Raw genomic sequence first — 21,480 nt, forward strand, 5'->3', positions numbered from 1 at the left:
TCCTACTGCAAAAATAATAAAATAAGGAGGTATATTCCCCCCCCCCCCCAATATCAAGGTTTTTATAATTTTTCGCATAATTTCTAAAATTTATCGTATGATTTGCCCATTTCGGCGTATTTTAAGTTGCCCCCTCTCCAAAGGGGTTCTTGTCCCCCTAAAGTCCCCTTCAGCCTAAAGAGCATTTAGGATGATTTTGCTTAGAAACAGCACCTGTATTAAATTAATCCTGGCATTTTTGTTATTCGGAGGTGACAGGGGACATTTTCAGGGTGCCGATTCTTCTTAGTGTTATACCGGATAGAAAAGGTGAAAAATAATGAGCAAAAAGAGCATAAGCTTAGTAAAATGAATAGTTATGTGCCTGAAAAATTTGTTCTAGTGCAGGAGTGGCAAATTTTTCAAAACATCGAAAAACAGGTAAATTGTACAAAAATCACGGGAAGTAAAAAAAGGATAGCAAACATCATCTCCCCTCTCTCTTCATAGTTATCCGAACTCTGATGTATTCTGTCTGAATATGGTCGGATTCAGACCGTAATGCTGAAACTATTCAGCATTTCTATTTTTGTAATTTGCCCAACGCAAATAAAAACTAACCAGCCTCTTAAGTTAGAAGCAAAGCAGTATCCAGGGGGAGTAGGGGGTTTGAACCCCTCCCCCCGAAATGTTTATCTGACTCGTAAAAACGTAACAAAAATGGGAATAACAAATTTTGTATGCGTCTTTTTAGTTTTTTTTGTGTAAACCCCTCCCCCCCAAAATTTTTTTTTTTTATTAAAACCTCCTCCGAAAAATAAAATCCTGGTTACGGCCTTGGTTAGAAGTCTGGCAATTTTTTGGAAAGCGCTTTTTCTTCGTTTCATCAATTTTATTAAATGTCTTCTACCCTCTCCCTGTCTCTCCCCCTCCCTATATCTGTATATGGTTAGAAATGTGGTTCAAATAGACCTACTTAGAGCATGGGTCTAATTTATAGCACTGAACTGATTTTGTTTTGCTTCAGCTTCACTGTTCTTGCTGCTATCTAGTATTTTACCATAATTTTATAGATTTTTATTTCCAGTTTTGGCTCTGGGCTCGTCCATACACTTACCAGAGGGATCAAGCCCCCCCTCTCCCCCAACAAATTTCCCCAATTCAATCTCGTACTACTATGTAGGCCAATTACAGTTGCTTAGGAAGCGAGTATCCTTAAAATATTAAAATTATGGGTACTGTTCCGCTTAATGGTACACACTAAAGAAGTCAAGTTTGGTTAATGCTAATAAAAAAAAAAAAAAAAAATAGGATGTATATATAGTAGTTTAGAAATAAATTTGGGCTATATATTTGTACATTAGGTGGGTGGTGGTGGGGGGGGGGTAAAGCATATCATATATTAAATACGTAACCTGACCTAACCTAGGTACCTTCCCCTCCCCCCTAAACCCCGAAAAACGACAGTTTAAATATTGTAAATTCAATGAGAAACCACGCTCTTCGATCAATTTAGATAGCAATTAAAGTTTTTTTAAATGAAAGTAAGGAACGACGTTAAAACTTGAAACGAACAGAAATTATTCCGTATATGAAAGGGGCTGTCCCCTCCTCAACGCCTTGCTCTTTAAGCTAAAGTTTTTTATTTTTTAAAAAAATATAGTTGTGAGAAAGTCAAACTTTATCGTAAAGAGCAAGGCGTTAAGGCGGGGACAGCCCCTTTCATATACGGAATAATTTCTGTTCGTTTTAAGTTTTAACGTCGTTCCTTACTTTCACGTAAAAAAAAATTATTTATTTTTTGAATGTTTTTGAATTAATGCAGGTTTTGATTTTAGCTCATCGTACATGAATAATTAAAACAAAATTTGCATATTGATTTTACTTTTATCTGGTTAAATGGCTTTCTCGAAACCTGTTTGATTTTATTTACGAACGTTTTTATTAGTAATAAACATACGTAACTTACGAATTAACTTACGTAACGAACTTCTATATTCATATATTTTTAATAAGTATATTATGGGTTTCGCCCCCTAGTCAATACCTTGCTCTTTAAGCTAAAGTCCGAATTTTGTTCTAATTCTTTAAAAATGACCTCTTAATCACAATGGCCGTTAATTAGAATAAATAGCTCTTATGAAAGTACTAAAAAATCGAGCAAGGTATTGACTAGGGGGTGAACCCAATCATATGCGTAATATTTTCTTTTCGTTTTATGTTTTGATGTTGCTCCTTACTTTCAGTTGAAAAACTTGTTTTTTTTTTATTTAATTTCTGATTTTTTTTAAATAATGCTGGGAAATCCGGCGCCCCCTGTATAGCAATGTCCCTTCTCCCATGAAAACTTCCTTCATGGAAAGATCCTTCTACATAACCCCCGACCCAGCCCCCCCCCCACTACCAGAAGAAATCCCCCCTGAAAACGTCTGTATGCTTCCCAATAACCAAAACTACATGTTAACATTGGGTAAAGTTCATAACTTTCAGCCCTCCCCTCGGGGACTTCGGGGGATTAAGTCATCCTAAAAGACATAGTTATCATATTTTCGACCATTCTGAACAAAATGGCTATCTCAAAATTTTGATCTGGTGACTTTGGTAAAAAATGAGCGTGGGAGGGGCCCTAGTTGCCCTCCATTTTTTTTGTTACTTAAAAAGGGCGCTAGAACTTTTAATTTCCGTTCCAATGAGCCCTCCCACGATATTCTAGGACCACTAGGTCGATACGATCACCCCTGGGAAAAAGAAATTAATAATAAAATAAACACGCATCAGTGATCTTTCTTCTGGCAACAAATGCAAAATCCCACATTTATGCAGATAGGAGCTTGAAACTTCTACAGCAGGGTTCTCAGATACGGTGAATATGATGGTGCGATTTTCATTAATGTTTTATAGCTTTTAGGGGGTCTTTCTCCCTTTTTTCGAAAACCAAATTTTCTCAGGCGCGTAACCTTTGATGAAACTTATATATTTGAAATCAGCATTAAAATCTGATTCTTTTGATGTATCTATTGGTATCAAAATCCTGTTTTCTAGAGTTTCGGTTATCATTGAGCCGGGTCACGCCTTACTTATAGTTCGTTACCACGAACTGTTTGATTACCCGCTTTACGGGTCTCCATCCCTGCATCCATTCGACTGTCCTATAGCCGTTGTGTACCATTAAGCAAAACAGTACCAAATAATGTTTGTGTTTTAAATAGGACAACATAAATCTATTTTCAACAAAATTAAATTACGAAAATGATAAACTAACACAAATGTACCCTAGAAGTCATAATAACCTTTGTTATAGAAGCAGAAAAAAAAATCGACCCGAAGGAAGATTTTTTTTCCGCTCTTTTGAATATGCCAAATAAGTGACTTTTTCGAATCGATTCGGGTGAAGATTCGGGTCGATTCCAGACGACATGGCAAGTGGTCAAACGGTTTTAGTCCAATCCTATCGAACAGATCTGCTACTGAAGATTAAGCAACAACCCATGATACGCTTACATAAAAAAACATTAAGGCTATTCGATACCAGAAATTTTTTTTATCAGTCTCAGCTTTGGCTGGCTACCTCAAGGGCATTCGGCCCTTTACAAATTTTACCATCATCACAGTGAACTCCCAAAGCAATTTTGTTAAAAAAAAAAATTGATCGGGAATCTCAAGTGTGTAAACAGTTCGAAAAGCTAACGTTTGAAATAAAAGGAAATTTTTTACTAATCGTTCAGCAAAGCGCTGTCTTTTTAATGTATCCACAGAATAAATAATACGTCCTCTGTGTCGGCAAGGTTTAAAAAAAAATGGGGAGCTACTACAGGGAGCTCCTAAAGCTGTCAATTTACTCAAATAATACTTCCTTTGAGCTGATTTTTAGCGGTTTCCAAGCAGGTATGCTGGACTATTTTAAGGATGGCCCTTTCCTGAACTTTATTGATACAATTCTGCTCGAAAACAAAATTGCACTTTCTATGGATCTGAGTTTCATCAAATCTGAATTATCAGAATCAGTTATGTAATGTTCAAGTTCAGTTCAAGTAATCAGTTCAGTTCAACGCGTTGGGCTTTCCATAACTTGATCTTTATAACTCTTTTTCCCCAGCTCACCAACTTTTTTCCTCAACTCTCCGATTTTTACATTTCTAACTTAGATCAGTTGTATATGTATGTTACGTTACGCATGTTATGTTATGTATATGTATGTTATGGTACATTTCTGACATCAGTTTTATATGTTATGCAAAACCCAATCCGTTTCTTGCCCCTCGTTTTCACTTATATTCAGAAATTATCAAGAAAAAAATTTCTACTTTTTAGTCCATTTTGAAGACGAATTTTAAAAGGAATTTAATGCCTATTTTTTTTCCTAATAAACTAGCCATATACTTGGAGTAACAGTGGCATCAAAATATTTTTTAGTGGGTGGTATGGACCCAATGCCGTTTCGAGTGGGTGGTTGGGAATCTCGGCCCCCCTCGAAATGTTTTTTGACTCGTAAAAAGGTAACAAAAATGTTTATAAACACATTTTGATGCCCATCTTAGATCTGTTTACACCTGAAAAATGTAGATTTCTAAGACTTTCCTTTAGGTTGTTTCAAAACTGTGAAGTTTATAGGGCTGCGTCATATTTTTGTCGCTACGTTGAACTGTGCGAATTTTGCTAATTATTCAGCCACATTTCTTTTTTTTTAATTTGGTACCTGCTGCTACCAAAAACATCGTATGGGGGTAAAAAATTGAATTTTTATTTTTTCCAAATCCTTAAGATATGCATGGGTGTCTAAATTTACACTTAACCAATTGAAAAATGACATCTCATTTTTTCACTGTCCTTTATACTTTTATAATAAAGTATACAGTTAAAACATATATTTGTCTGTCAAATCGCGTTCCAATCTTAGAAAAACGCCCCATCCTTCTAAGACATTTTATACTTCGTTCTCCATCATTTCTAAAAACACCTGTAGGAACTTATAGTTAGAAACCTGGGAAATGTACGAATTCCCTAGGATTTTTATTCCCTAAAAAAATCGTTTTAAATTCCGTAGGAATTTAAATGCTTCTAAATAGTTCCCGTGGGAATTTAAAACTCCAAAAATGATGCTCATTTCTTTGGCGCCTTTTGCTTAATAAAACGTAATAGGCTATATACATAATAATAAAGTACGTAGCTAAAATATCTATTTATCAGTCAAATTACGCTCTTTTAAAATTCAATTTTCAAAATATGCCCTTTCTTTTCAAAACATAGTTTTTACTATAATTTCAATATTTGTTATTTCTAAAAACATCATTTGGAACCGTTAGTTAAAAACCTGGCAAATGAAAGATTTCTTTAGGATTCTAAGAAATTCCTTAGGAATCTGAATATTACTAAATATTTTCTTAAGAATTTAACTAGTGTCAGTTTTCGGAATGTGCTCTTCTTTTTAAAATGTTGTTTTTATTACAGTTTCAACCTTTGCCATTTCTAAAAACACTTGTGGGAACCTGCAGCTAGAAATCTGGCAAATGTATGAACTTGTTGGGGCTCTAAGAAATTCCCTAAGAATTTAAATATTTACTGAATATTGCCCTACGAGTGCGAAGTTTCAAAAAAGACCTTCATTTCCTTTGCAGTTTTGGCTTAATAAACTCAATATATACTTAATAATAAAGTACGTATTTAAAATATCCATGTCAGTCTTCGAAATATGCTCTTTCTTTTTAAACCATAGTTTTTCTTATAGTTCCAATCTTTGTCATTTCTAAAAACACCTGTAGGAACCTGTAGTTAGAAATCTGGCAAACGTGAATTTCCTTAGGCGGCATGAAAGTTTTATATTACATGAATTTTAGCGGTTTTTGGCCTCTTAGTCGTTATGCTGCCATTAGGTATGATTGGAGTCACGCCCTGCTGATAGTGCGAAACACATTTGGTTTTCTTATGCATAAAAGTTTAGTTTTTTTGTGAAAATTTCTCTTCAACTTTGTATAACTTTTTTGGATATTATTAGGATTTCAGAAATGGTATGCTGTGAATTATCCACATTATCTATATTTTTATCTCACATGAACAAAAAGTTTTTTTTTCTTCATGACACTAGAAAAAAAAATCCTGAGCGTGACTCGGTTTAAGTTCTTTTTAAAATAAAAAAAAAAATTAAAGGGACCCGAAAAAAAAAAAAACTTGAAACTCCACCATTCCTATTGCTTTGCAAAAATAAACTATAAACATTTTGATTCAAAGAAAAGTCTTGGCCATTATTTTTCATTCCATCGTTATTATTGGCACCGGGGCTCTTGCTCTAACTAAATAACTATTTAATCGTCGTTTTTTAAACTACTTTTTTAATTTTAAAACTTTGAAATACTAATCTGCAAATCTTTTGGCAATTAAATTAGGGCCAAAAAAAATTCAGTCGTCCTCGGTTGGCGTGGGATGAGGCCGTAAGAAAATGAATCAAGGGAAATATGAAGCTCATGGGAGAGAGTAAAGGGTGAAGTTTGGAGCAGACAAGGGTGGCGGAGGGATGAACAACATACGTAGCTGTGTTGGCCTCGGGTGGCCTAGTAGTTTTTAAATCTGGACTCATCCTGTTTCTAGTGTTTACGAGGGTGTTGAAAACTGAAGGTGCTGTACAAAACTAAGTGGAAAGGAATAAATCTATATGGAGGGGGGGGAATAGAATCCAGAATGGTTCTGTTTTGACTTTTTTTGCACTTTTTCTTGATGAAGGTTGTTTTATCTCTATTAGATTGTTGATTTGAGCTTAAATAATGAATAAAAGAAAGCCAGAAACACAATTTGGGCTGATCAGCTGATTGGGAACACTGAACGATAAACCTTTGGATTGAAGGTGATTTGCTTCAACAAGAAAGCGATTTTTTTGCTAAGTTTTTACTAAAGTTTTTACTAAACTAATTTCGATCTAATATACTTATTTAACTGGTTGAAGGGGGCGTCGATTTTTGAATTAAATATTATTGTTCGTCTTAGATGTATATCCTTACCACATATTTTCTTTTATTTAAAATGTTTTGTTTTACTGCTCAGAAGAAAGAAGAGGAAAGTGTTATGTAGGCCTTGTAGGGCCTATAGCTCGAAGAGCTTATACGCACTATTAGGAACATATCCAAGATTTTGTTTGGGGGGGGGGGGTTAGCAAAAAATTCACAAAATACAGCAAAATATGCTACTTTTAGTACAGTAAAAAAATTCATTATTTTTGTTACTTTTATGCGAGCCGGACAAAAAAATCAGGGGGATGATCTCAAACCGGGCACCCCCCTGGATACGGCCCTTCCACTATGCTTGCAAAATTTTTCCATGGACTTTAATGCACATTTGGTGGTTTTGTATAATTAGGTTCGATTACATTCTTGTAGGCCTACATGGCCTCATGATTTAAACACGATAATACCAAAAGAGTAGTACCATTTTATTTCCTATTTAATAATGCTTCCAAATATAATGTTTGCTACTCTGACAATAATGTCGCAGGCCCCTCCCCTTAGTGAGGCCAGATATAATCCTAGCCTATATGCAAAATATTGCTGATTTTGTGTGTTTTTTTTGTTTGTTCTTTTAATTAGCGCTATTTTGCCTAACTTTTGGTGAGATATAACTACAAAAAGGAGTGCAAACCAACAAAATCGGCATAGTTTTGTTTATAAAGCTTTTTCGTATGCTGACCAATGGCCATACGTAGCATAAGTTCTGATATCCTGAGTCTCTGCCTTTGACCGGCTGTGCAATGTATGTTTGGGGGGGGGGGCAATCCAACCCTTCCCGTGTTTTCTCCAGGTGCCTATTCGAAGCTGAATCTACTCTGACTAAGCTTACTGAGTCAAACCGGTAACCCCCGTTCCAAGCAAAATAATCAGCGACACCAGGACTCAAACCCCTGTCCCTACGAACACAGGATTTCAAGTCTAGCGTGCCAATCACTCGGCTAGCACTCTGCTGGGGGTGGATCGCAATTGTCTTGGTAGCAACCATTATATTTCGAAACGGTGTTGAATGGGAAGTTGAACGGAACTACTCTTTTGATATTTACTTAATTTTTGTTATAGTTACTTATGTTTTTATTTAATTTTTATCTATTTTTTGTTATAGTATGTTTTCTTATAGTAGTTAGTTCAAAAGAGGTCATGAACAGGACTGTTAAGTTGCGTTTTAACACAAATAAATTACCTAAGTTTTTAATAAGTTTTAATTGACGTTTACAAATTAATTACTGAAATTAATTAAAAATAATCTAATTAAATCGATGAAGTGAAGAAAAATTGGTTCAAATCAGTACATCTGGGGTTTCCTCGCTGTCTTTCTAGGATTTGGGCTTTATGGCTGATAGAAATCTTGTACAATCTGAGGTTAACCCGAACCAACATTTTCTTTAACATGTTTTTTTTGCTCCCTGTAGTGAATCTTATTCTGGAAAGTAATTTAAATGTTTTCTACACATCAAAACCCACAATGATGGAGAGTCCAATTAAAACCATCAATATCATGAAAGGATCAGGATAGAAGGGGATGGCTCTCCCATCGGTATATTTTTGCACCTCCTATTTTGTAATTAGTGCAACTTTTGAACTTCGGCGGGGAGGGGGGGGGGGCTACGTGCCCCTAAAATCATCCCCTGGATCCGTCGCTGTTAATATTCCCTTTAAAATATACGGTTTATCTTAGCGATTATTATAATTATAACAAACATGTTAAAAATCCGAAAAAAAAAACTAAAAACACATGGCATTAAGCAGCTTAAAATGTTTTAGTTTTCCTTTTAAAGTGTAGTTGTCTTTGAGAAGCAAAAGATTGAATTTTTACGGGTGAAATACTTTTAGTTAATAAAACTTATTTAAATAGTTTTTTTTTATTTACTCTCACAATTCAACGTGACAACATTGACGCAAATTTGAAACTTCTTAAATTTGAAACAACAAAGATACAAATCTTATGAAAGGGCAGTTTTCAGGTATGATTAGACCTAACGGATCCTAGGCATATTCTTGGTATTTTAAGAAAAGTTTAATGAATAGTTTTGGTAGTTCAGTAAAGCCGGAAAACGTTAGATGAGACCATTAATTGTGACAGCGACGATCTTTGACAGTGTTAGATATAACCTTTAGAAAATGTTAGATTCGACCTTTAGTTGTGATTAAATAAAAAAAACAAGTTTTTTTAACTGAAAGTAAGGAACGACATTAAAACTTAAACGAATATAAATTATTCCGTATATGAAAGGGGCTGTTCCCTCCTCAACGCCTCGCTCTTTACGCAAAATTTTTTTTATTGTTTTAAAAAATAAATTTGTATGACAGATTCAAACTGTATCGGAAGGAGCGAGGCGTTGAGGAGGGGACAGTCTCTTTCATATACGGAATAATTTCTGTTCGTTTTAAGTTTTAACGTCGCTCCTTACTTTCAGTTTAAAAGACTTTTTTTTTTATATTTAATTTTTGAACGTTTTTGAATAAATACAGGTTTTGATCTTGGCTCACCGTACATGAATAATTAAAACAAAATTTTCATATTAATTTACTTTTATTTAGTTAATTGGCTTTATCGAAACTTGTTTAATTTTATTTACGAACGTTTTTATTAGTAATAAATATACGTAACTTACGAATTAACTTACGTAACGAACTTCTATATTCATATATTTTTAATACGTTCATTATGGGGTTCGCCCCCTAGTCAATACCTTGCTCTTTAAGCGAAAGTTCGAATTTTGTTCCAAATCTTTAAAAATGAACGCTTAATCACAAATGCCGTTAATTAGAATAAATAGCTCTTATGAAAGTACTACAAAATCTTTGGCTTAAAGAGCGAGGTATTGACTACGGGGTGAACCCAATTATATATGTAATATTTTCTGTTCGTTTAAAGTTTCGATGTTGCTGCTGTTGCAATTGAAATACTTGTTTTTTATATGAAATTTCTGATCTTTTTTTAAATAATGCTGGGAAGTCTGGCGTCCCCTTCATAGCAATGTCCCTTCCCCCATGAAAACTTCCTTCATGGAAAGATCCTCCCACATCACCCCCGACCCACCCACCCCCCCCCCCCACTACCAGGAAAAATCTCCCCTGAAAACGTCAGTAGTAACCTAGGTTATATTTCTAGCCGATTATGTTCCACCTGTGTTATTCTAGCCGACTATGTTCCTTCCTGTGTTATTTCCTTGCCTTATGTTCCTTGGTACCTTTCCAGAGCATGTACTTATGGATTTGGGTGGATTATGTTCCCTCCCATGCTATTCTAGGAGCTTATGTTCCTTCCTATGGTATTACAAGGGCTTATGTTCCCTCCCATGCTATTTTAAGGGCTTATGTTCCCTCCCATGCTATTATAGGAGCTTATGTTCCTTCCAATGCTATTTCAAGGGCTTATGTTCCCTCCCATGCTATTTTAAGGGCTTATGTTCCCTCCCATGCTATTCTAGGAGCTTATGTTCCTTCCTATGCTATTACAAGGCTTATGTTCCCTCCCATGATATTTTAAGGGCTTATGTTCCCTCCCATGCTATTATAGGAGCGTATGTTCCCTCCCATGGTATTCTAGGAGATTATGTTGCTTCCTGTGCTATTAAAAGGCTATTGTCCCCTCCTCAGCTGTTTTAAGGGCTTATGTTCCATCCAATACTATTATAGGTGATTATGTACTGTAATATGACATTTACAGGCTTATTTTAACTACACAGCTCTTTAATGGGCTGCTATTACCTCCCATTCTATTCTAGGGGCTTATGTTCCCTTCCATGCTATTCTATGAGCTTGTGCAGTCAGAATTTGTAAATGTATATAATTTTTTTTCTTTCCGTATTTTCAAAAATAAGGCAAATTTTTTCAAGCGCGTAACTTCCGAGGATTTAGACTTAAACTTGTGTCTGAATGATTCAATAATAATTCCACTGCATTTTCTTTCAGTGCCATCTCCGGCATTGATAAAGTATGAAAGAGTAATTATAGCGAAAAACTAACAAATTGCTTGTCATGCTTTCTTATTGAGTTATAAACCTTACCGGTAATTTCTCTTTTAAGCAAGATGTTTTCTAATACAAAAATCCATTATTTCTTTAATCAAACTCTATATAAACATATGGCTAGTGCAAAGTTGAGGGTTGAACAAATAGTCTTTAACTAGGATATGTTTTTGCACTTAGCTTTGCGCATATTTAATACTTTATCAAAATAACCCGTCACGAATGCTTAATATTAATCTGACAGGTATAGTTTGAGTATCAATCACATGTTAGTAAGTGGGTTTCCAATAACCGGATGTTTTTATCTTAGAAGAAGAGAGATATTAACACAAGAAAAAAGGATTCTTAATAAATAAAACTCAGAAAACTCAGTAATATTAGAAACATTATTTGGGAGAAACTACTTTGAACAATTCGTTATAACATTAAGAGGCCAATTAAGTGATTATTTTAGAATATATTCTTTCGAAGTTCAATTTGAATTTCTGTCGTGAAATGCAAGAGTTGGAATATTTCAGTAGTGTTCTGTTGTGCTTTACCTTGTCACAGTTACATTCTGTTGATTTTCATAGTTCATTTTGTATTTCTTTCATTGAAATGCAAGAGTTGGAATATTTCAGTAGTGTTTTGTTGTGCTTTACCTTGTCACAGTTACATTCTCTTAATTTTTCAAAGTTCATTTTTGAATTTCTTTCGTGAAATGCAAGAATTGGAATATTTCAGTAGTGTCTTGTCGTGGTTTACCTTGTCACAGCTACAGTCTCATGATTTTACGAAGTTCATTTGGAATTTCTGGCGTGAAATGCAAGAGTTGGAATATTTCAGTCGTGACATGTTGTGCTTTACCTTGTCACAGTTACATTCTCTTGATTTTTAGAAGTTCATTTTGAATTTCTGTCGTGAAATGCAAGAGTTGGAAAATTGGGGTCTTAGTCCACCAGCCTGAATGGTGGAAATCCACTAGCTCAGTATTGGGGTCTTAGTCCACCAGCCCGAATGGTGGAAATCCACTAGCTCAGTATTGGAGTCTTAGTCCACCAGCCTGAATGATGGAAATCCACTAGCTCAGTATTGGGATCTTAGTCCACTAGCCTGAATGGTGGAAATCCACTAGATCAGTATTGGGGTCTTAGTCCACCAGCCTGAATGGTGGAAATCCACAGCTTTACCATGTCACAGTTACATTTTCTTGATTTTTCGAAGTTCATTTTGAATTTCTGTCGTGAAATGCAAGAGTTGGAATATTTCAGTAGTGTTTTGTTGTGCTTTTGCTTGTCACAGTTAAATTCTGTTGATTTTCAAAGTTCATTTTGAAATTCTTTCATTGAAATGCAAGAGTTGGAATATTTCAGTAGTGTTTTGTTTTGCTTTACCTTGTCCAAGTTACATTCTCTTAATTTTTCTAAGTTCACTTTGAATTACTTTCGTGAAGTACACGAATAGGAATATTTCAGTAGTATCATGTCGTGGTTTACCTTGTCACAGCTACATTCTCATGATTTTTCAAAGTTTATTTTAGATTTCTGTCGTTAAAATGCAAAAGTTGGAATATTTCAGTAGTGCCTTGTTGTGTTTTACCTTGTCACAGTTACATTCTCTTGATTTTTAGAAGTTCATTTTGAATTTCTGTCGTGAAATGCAAGAGTTGGAATATTTCATAAGTGTTTTGTTGTGCTTTACCTTGTCACAGTTACATTCTCTTGATTTTGATAGTTAATTTTTAATTTCATTAATTGAAATGCAAGATTTGGAATATTTCAGTAGTGTTTTGTTGTGCTTTACCTTGTCACAGTTACATTCTCTTAATTTTCCTAAGTTAATTTTGAATTTTTTTCGTGAAATGCAAGAGTTGGAATATTTCATTAGTGACTAGTTGTGGTTTATCTTGTCACAGCTACATTATCATGATTTTTCAAAGTTAATTTTGGATTTCTTTCATTGAAATGCAAGAGTTGGAATATTTCAGTAGTGACTTGTTGTGCTTTACCTTGTCACAGTTACATTCTCTTGATTTTTCGAAGTTCATTTTGAATTTCTGTCGTGAAATTCAAGAGTTGGAATATTTCAGTAGTGTTTTGTTGTGCTTTACCTTGTCACAGTTACATTCTCTTGATTTTCATAGTTCATTTTGAATTTCTTTCATTGAAATGCAAGAGTTGGAATATTTCAGTTGTGTTTTGTTGTGCTTTACCTTGTCACAGTTGCATTCTCTTAATTTTTCAAAGTTCATTATGAATTTTTTTCGTGAAATGCAAGAATTGGAATATTTCAGTAGTCTCTTGTCGTGGTTTACCTTGTCACAGCTACATTCTCATGATTTTTCAAAGTTCATTTTGAATTTCTGTCGTGAAATGCAAGAGTTGGAATATTTCAGTAGTGAATTGTTGTGCTTTACCTTGTCACAGTTAAATTCTCATGATTTTTCAAAGTGCATTTTGAATTTCGTTCGTGAAATGCAAGAGTTGGAATATTTCAGTAGTGTTTTGTTGTGCTTTATTATACACAGTTACATTCTGTTGATTTTTTGAAGTTCATTTTGAATTTAAGTCAGTGAAATGCAAGAGTTGGAATATTTCAGTAGTGTTTTGTTCTGCTTTACCTTGTCACAGTTACATTCTATTGATTTTCATAGTTCATTTTGAATTTCTTTCATTGAAATGCAAGAGTTGGAATATTTCAGTAGTGTTTTGTTGTGCTTTACCTTGTCACAGTTACATTCTCTTAATTTTTCATAGTTCATTTTGAATTTCTTTAGAGACATGCAAATGTTGAAATAATTAATGATTTTCATGTATTGGTTTAACTTTTAACAGATAAATTCTATTGACTTTTAAAAGTTATTTTTTGATTTCTGTCGTGAAATGCAAGAGTTGGAATATTTCAGTAGTGACTTGTTGTGCTTTACCTTGTCACAGTTACATTTTCTTGATTTTTTGAAGTTCATTTTGAATTTCTGTCGTAAAATGCAAGAGTTGGAATATTTTAGTAGTGCTTTGTTGTGCATTACCTTGTCTCATTTACATTCTGTTGATTTTCATAGTTCATTTTGAATTTCTTTCATTGATATGCAAGAGTTGGAATAATTCAGTAGTGTTTTGTTGTGCTTTACCTTGTCACAGTTACATTCTCTTAATTTTTCAAAGTTCATTTTGAATTTCCTTCGCGAAATTTAAGAATTGGAATATTTCAGTAGTGTCTTGTCGTGGTTTACCTTGTCACAGCTACATTCACATGATTTTTCAAAGTTCATTTTGGATTTCTTTCGTTGAAATGCAAGAGTTGGAATATTTCAGTAGTGATTTGTTGTGCTTTACCTTGTAACAGCTACATTCTTTTAATTTTTTTTAAGTTCATTTTTAATTTCTGTCATGAAATGCAAGAGTTGGAATATTTCAGTAGTGTTTTGTTGTGCTTTACCTTGTCACAGTTACATTCTGTTGATTTTCATAGTTCATTTTGAATTTCTTTCTTTGAAATGCAACAGTTGGAATATTTCAGTAGTGTTTTGTTGTGCTTTACCTTGTCACAGTTACATTCTCTTAATTTTTCAAAGTTCATTTTGAATTTCTTTCGTGAAATGCAAGAATTGGAATATTTCAGTAATGTCATGTTGTGGTTTACCTTGTCACAGCTACATTCGCGTGATTTTTTAAAATTCATTTTGAATTTCTGTCGTGAAATGCGAGAGCTAGAATATTTCAGTAGTGACATGTTATGCTTTACCTTGTTACAATTACATTCTCTTGATTTTTCGAAGTTTATTTTGAATTTCTGTCGTGAAATGCAAGAGTTGGAATATTTCAGTAGTGTTTTGTTGTGCTTTACCTTGTCACAGTTACATTCTGTTGATTTTCATAGTTCATTTTGAATTTCTTTCATTGAAATGCAGGATTTGGAATATTTCAGTAGTGTTTTGTTGTGCTTCACTTTGTCCCAGTTACATTCTCTTAATTTTTCAAAGTTCATTTTTAATTTCTTTAGTGAAAGACAACAATAGGAATATTTCAGTAGTATATTGTAGTGGTTTACATTGTCAAAGATACATTCTCATGATTTTTCAAAGTTCATTTTGAATTTCTGTCGTGAGATGCAAAAGTTGGAATATTTCAGTAGTGACTTGTTGTGTTTTACCTTGTCACAGTTACATTCTCTTGATTTTTCGCGAAGTTCATTTTGAATTTCTGTCGTGAAATGCAAGAGTTGGAATATTTCATCAGTGTTTTGTTGTGCTATACCTTGTCACAGTTACATTCTGTTGATTTTCATAGTTCATTTTGAATTTCTTTCATTGAAATGCAAGAGTTGGAATATTTCAGTAGTGTTTTGTTGTTCTTTACATTGTCACATTTACATTGTCTTAATTTTTTAAAGTTCATTTTGAATTTCTTTCGCGAAATGCAAGAATTGGAATTTTTCAGTAGTGTCGTGTCGTGGTATTACCTTGTCACGGTTACATTCTCAGGATTTTTCAAAGTTCATTTTGTATTTCTTTCGTTGAAATGCAAGAGTTGGAATATTTCAGTAGTGACTTGTTGTGCTTTACCTTGTCACAGTTAAATTCTCTTGATTTTTCGAAGTTCATTTTGAATTTCTGTCGTGAAATAGAAGAGTTGGAATATTTCAGTAGAGTTTTGTTGTGCTTTACCTTGTCACAGTTACATTCTGTTGATTTTCATAGTTCATTTTGAATTTATTTCATTGAAATGCAAGAGTTGGAATATTTCAGTAGTGTTTTGTCGTGCTTTATCTTGCCACAGTTACATTCTCTTAATTTTCAAAGTTCATTTTGTATTTCTTTATTGAAATGAAAGAATGGGAATATTACAGTTGTGTATTATCTTGTTTTACCTTGTCTCAGCTACATTATCATTATTTTTAAAATGTCATCTTTAATTTCTGTTGTGAAATGCAAGAGTTGGAATATTTCAGTAGTGTCATGTTGTGCTTTACCTTGTCACAGCTACATTCTGATGATTTTTCAAAGTTCATTTTGAATTTCTGTCGTGAAATGCAATAGTTGGAATATTTCAGTTGTGACTTGTTGTGGTTTTCCTTGTAACAGCTACATTCTCATGATTTTTCGAATTTCATTTCGAATTTCTTTCGTGAAATGCAAGAGTTGGAATATTTCAGTAGTGTTTTGTTGTGCTTTACCTTGTCACAGTTACATTCTGTTGATTTTAATAATTAATTTTGAATTTCTTTCATTTAAATGCAAGACTTGGAATATTTCAGTAGTGTTTTGTTGTGCTTTACCTTGTCACAGTTACATTCTCTTAATTTTTCAAAGTTCATTTTGAATTTCTTTCGTAAAATGCAAGAATTGGAATATTTCAGTAGTGTCTTGTCGTGGTTTACCTTCTCACAGCTACATTCTCATGATTTTTCAAAGTTCCTCTTGAATTTCTGTCGTGAAATGCAAGAGTTGGAATATTTCAGTAGTGACTTGTTGTACTTTACCTTGTCACAGTTACATTCTCTTGATTTTTCGAAGTTCATTTTGAATTTCTGTAGTGAAATGCAAGAGTTGGAATATTTCAGTAGTGTTTTGTTTTGCTTTACCTTTTCACAGATACATTATCTTTATTTTAATAGTTAAATTTTAATATATTTAATTTAAATTAATGATTTTGAATCTTTAAGTAGTTTGTTGTTGTGCTACCTTGTCAAAGTTACATTCTCTTGATATTTCGAAGTTCATTTTGAATTTCTGTCGTGAAATGCAAGAGTTGGAATATTTCAGTAGTGTTTTGTTGTGCTTTACCATGTCACAGTTACATTCTGTTGATTTTCATAGTTCATTTTGAATTTCTTTCATTGAAATGCAAGAGTTGGAATATTTCAGTAGTGCTTTATTGTGCTTTACCTTGTCACAGTTACATTCTCTTAATTTTTCAAAGTTCATTTTGAATTTCTTTCGTGAAATGCAAGAATTGGAATATTTCAGGAGTGTCATGTCGTGGTTTACCTTGTCACAGCTACATTCTCATGATTTTTCAAAGTTCATTTTGAATTTCTTTCGTGAAAAGCAAGAGATGGAATATTTCAGTAGTGAGTTGTTGTGCATTACCTTGTCACAGTTACATTCTTTTGATTTTTCGAAGTTCATTTTGAATTTCAGTCGTGAAATGCAAGAGTTGGAATATTTCAGTAGTGTTTTGTTGTGCTTTACCTTGTCACAGTTACATTCTGTTGATTTTCATAGTTCATTTTGAATTTCTTTCATTGAAATGCAAGAGTTGGAATATTTCAGTAGTGTTTTGTTGTGCTTTATCTTGTCACAGCTACATTTTCTTAATCTTTCCAAGTTCATTTTGAATTTTTGTTGAAAAAAGCAATAGTTTGAATATTTCAGCAGTGTCGTGTTTACGTTTACATTGTCACAGATAAATTATAATGATTTTTAAAGTTAATTTTGGATTGATTTCGTGAAATGAAAGAGTTGGAATATTTAAGTAGTGAGTTGTTGTGCTTTACCTAGTCACAGTTACACTCTCTTGATTTTTCGAAATTCATTTTGAATTTCTGTCGTGAAATGCAAGAGTTGGAATATTTCAGTAGTGTTTTGTTGTGCTTTACCTTGTCACAGTTACATTCTGTTGATTTTCATAGTTCATTTTGAATTTCTTTCATTGAAATGCAAGAGTTGGAATATTTCAGTAGTGTTTTGTTGTGCTTTACCTTGTCACAGTTACATTCTCTCAATTTTTCAAAGTTCATTTTGAATTTCTTTCGTGAAATGCAAGAATTGGAATATTTCAGTAGTGTCTTGTCGTGGTTTTACCTTGTCACAGCTACATTCTCATGATTTTTCAAAGTTCATTTTGAATTTCTGTCGTGAAATGCAAGAGTTGGAATATTTCAGTAGTGATTTGTTGTGCTTTACCTTGTCAAAGTTAAATTCTGTTGATTTTTCGAAGTTCATTTTGAATTTCTGTCGTGAAATGCAAGAGTTGGAATATTTCAGTAGTGTTTTGTTGTGCTTTACCTTGTCACAGTTACATTCTCTTAATTTTTCAAAGTTCATTTTGAATTTATTTCGTGAAATGCAAGAACTGGAATATTTCAGTAATGTCTTGTCCTGGTTTACCTTGTCACAGCTACATTCTCATGATTTTTCAAAGTCCATTTTGAATTTCTGTCGTGAAATGCAAGAGTTGGAATATTTCAGTAGTGTCTTGTTGTGCTTTTACTTGTCACAGTTAAATTCTCTTGATTTTTCGATGTTAATTTTGAATTTCTGTCATGAAATGCAAGAGTTGAAATATTGCAGGATTATTTTGTAGTGCTCGTACGGATCAAAATTAGATTTTATGGATTTTCAGTGTTCCTTTTCAATTTCTTTGATTGAAATGCAAGATTTGGAATATTTCACAAGAGTTTTTTTGTGATTTATCTTGTCACAGTTGCATTATCTTAATTTTTCAAAGTTCATTTTGAATTTCTTTCCTGAAATGCAAGAATTAGAATATCGTTTCTTCAACTGAAAGTAAGGAGCAACATCAAAACTTAAACCTTGGATACACAATACAGATACTTTATTCAAGAAATTATGAAAAAATTACAAGTAAGAAACAAACTCTTTCTTGAATTCCCCATTTGGATGCACAATACAGAAATTTAATTCAATAAATTATGGAAAAAAAATATAAGTAAGTAAGTAACAAACTCTATGCTTTTTCTGCATCAATTGTCGGATATGTTGAATAAAATATGCAAAGTCGACATAGCTTTATTTCATTTTTTAAGTTTAATTTAGACGAGGTTACGTGCGCGCACGTAACCTCGTCTAAATTAAACTTAAAAAATGAAATCTTTGACAGTGATAGTGTTAGATACGACCTTTATAAAATGTTAGATATGACCTTTAGGTGTGATAGCGACGACCTGTAACAGTGTTAGATACGACCTCTAGGAGAAGCTAGATACCTCCTTTAGGTGTGACAGTGACCATCTGTGACACTGACAATGACAGTTCTAATGTACATTCTAAAGCCATGAAAAATTACAGTAAGGATGTAATAACAAGAGGTTTTTTCTGTTCTTTATGATTTGTGTTTATAAAGCAAAGATAGACCCTTTGCTATTTCGACTTGGGTAATCACTGGCATATATTTACATATGCTCATCATATGTTCAGTGTGTTTATTAACAAATGAAAATAATAAATCACATATAATCAAAATACTCAGTCCATTCCTGGACGCCGAGTAAATATGACGTAAGTAAATATGACGTTATCAATGTTTATGTTAATTTATTCATTAAATATAGCAATTGACTGAATTCACCAATATGTTAAATCGTGACAGTACCACACAATTGATACGGGTTACCCTATAAATTCATAAAAACAATTTTTTATTCATAAAAAAAGTTATAGAACTGTCAGCAGCATTTTCTAATTGAAGTTGGTTTATTGTTGACCTAAACAATTCCGAAACGTGTCTGATAGGGAGTTGGTTTTTTCAGTTGTATCCGGGCTTACAGCAGAGGCGGTTTTAGGGGGGAGGGCAGAGAGGGGCACTTGCCCTGGGTCAGAAATTTCAGGAGTGCAAAATTTCAAATAAATAATCTAACGGTTCTAATCATTTCGCAATTTTTGAAATTTAATTTTTTTAAAAAGTTGTGTGCATTTAATAAATGAAAATAATTGATTAATTTTTGATTAATTAGCACAAAATAAAAAAATTAATGAAATAATATTAAATAAAGCAATACAATTAAAATAATTAATGATAATTAAATAAATTAAATAGTAAATTAAAAAACAAGTTACTAATTCATTAATAAATTGAAAACGGCTTTGTTAATAAATGGAAATTTTGTTAAATTTTGGTGTGAAAATTTTGTGGGAGATTGGAGGGGGATGCTCAAGGCCGTATGCAGGGGGGGGGGGGGTTTACCCGGTTTGAGTCCCCCCCCCCCCGAAATTTTTGACCGAGTCGGAAATTAGTCTAAAAAATACCTGTAAAGACAAAACCTTACCAGAAAAAAAATTATGCTCCCACACTAAATCCTATTGCATTTTGTGGGTAAACGGTGCTTATCAGCCTACGCAATTAGGTAACCGTAGGTAACCCCATGTTCACCTGACCTTGCATAGTAAATTAGGGTTAATATGCGCTATTATCCCTTTGCATTTTGTGGCATACAAAAATCCTATTGCAATTTTGTGGGTAAAAGGTTGTGATCAGCTTACACAATTAGGTAACCCCATGTTTGCCTTATTATGCAAGGTCAGACCTTGCATAGTAAATTAGGATTAATGGGGGCTTGAGGTAAATGTTATAAGAGTGCAAGATTGTCAGTTCAGTTCAGTTCAATTTCGGACTTGGATAAGAGAAGAGCGATTTTCAACATGAAGAGGAAGTGTGACATTACGTCGTTTTTCGCGCCCAAGCGGACCCGGGATGTTTCTGACAGTGGCGATAGCGGGACGTCTGTGGAGCATTCATCTACACCTGTGGATCTGAAGGGCACTGGAGCCATCTTTGAAGCTTCTGAATCGTGGACCCTGGGACCAACTTCGACGCACCTGCACCAATCCAGTCTCTGTCGTTGTTTGCAAGTGACATCGGTCGTTTTGTCAACAAATCATCCAGTCTCGATGCAAATTCTAAACTTCGTTTGCTGAAGAGCCCTTGGACTCCAGATATCTCCTACATTTTTAAGTATCCCAAAAACGAAAGGGGAAGTTTCAGTTGACTTGGCTCGCTCGTTTCAGTTGGTTGTCCTACTCTCCGTCTGAGGACGCTGCTTTTTGCAGATTTTGCGTTCTATTCTCGTCAGAGACAGCTTGCAAAGGCTACCACCAGCGCTTGGGGAATCTAGTCACCAAACCATTCAGGAACTGGAAGGATGCAATAGAGTGCTTCACAGCTCACCAACAAGCAGAGTTTCATAGAAACTGCCTCGTATCGGCTGAAAACTTCATTTCTGTCTCGGAGAAAAGGCAGGACAATATCGCGCACCAACTAGACGCGGCAAGGAAAGCGCAGGTTCAAGAAAATCGCCAGAAGTTGCGACCAATTGTTGAGACGGTGATATTTTGTGGGCGGCAACAGCTTGCCCTTCGTGGTACTAACGATTCCGGCCCCATTTTTGTCTCAGATCCAGAACCTTCTCACAATGATGGCAACTTCCGAGCACTACTGCGGCTGAGGGCGAAACACGGTGACGATGTTCTGAAGAACCATCTTCTTTCTGCGGTTGGAAATGCCACATATCTTTCTTCCATCATCCAGAATGGTATTATCGCGGCATCCGGGGAGCTTCTTCAGCAGTCTATTGTGGAAAGAGTAAACGGTGCTTGCCGATGAAACGGCGGACGTTTCGAACACGGAGCACCTGTCTGTTTGCGTCCGCTACACATTCAAAGGGAACCTGCATGAGGACTTCCTTGGTTTTGCCCCAGTTTCTGATTTGACTGGGCAAGGTCTGGCTTCATCAATCCTGCGATTTCTCGAAAGCCTTCTTAATCTGAACAAGATGGTTGGTCAGGGATATGACGGTTCGGCAGCGATGAGTGGGCATCT

The 21,480-nt window shown here is 34.3% G+C and overlaps 1 protein-coding gene across 1 annotated transcript in view; it reads left to right on the forward strand.

Moving 5' to 3' along the window:
• The window catches only part of LOC148953711 (unconventional myosin-XV-like), a 548,203-nt gene that overhangs the window by 488,668 nt on the left and 38,055 nt on the right, over positions 1-21,480 (forward strand). The gene's annotated exons all lie outside the window — the stretch shown is intronic.

The sequence above is a fragment of the Artemia sp. Qi Xiang Cuo genome, chromosome 3, assembly GCF_049724085.1.
Source record: "Artemia sp. Qi Xiang Cuo chromosome 3, ASM4972408v1, whole genome shotgun sequence".
In the NCBI taxonomy this organism is placed as follows: Eukaryota; Metazoa; Arthropoda; class Branchiopoda; order Anostraca; family Artemiidae; genus Artemia; species Artemia sp. Qi Xiang Cuo.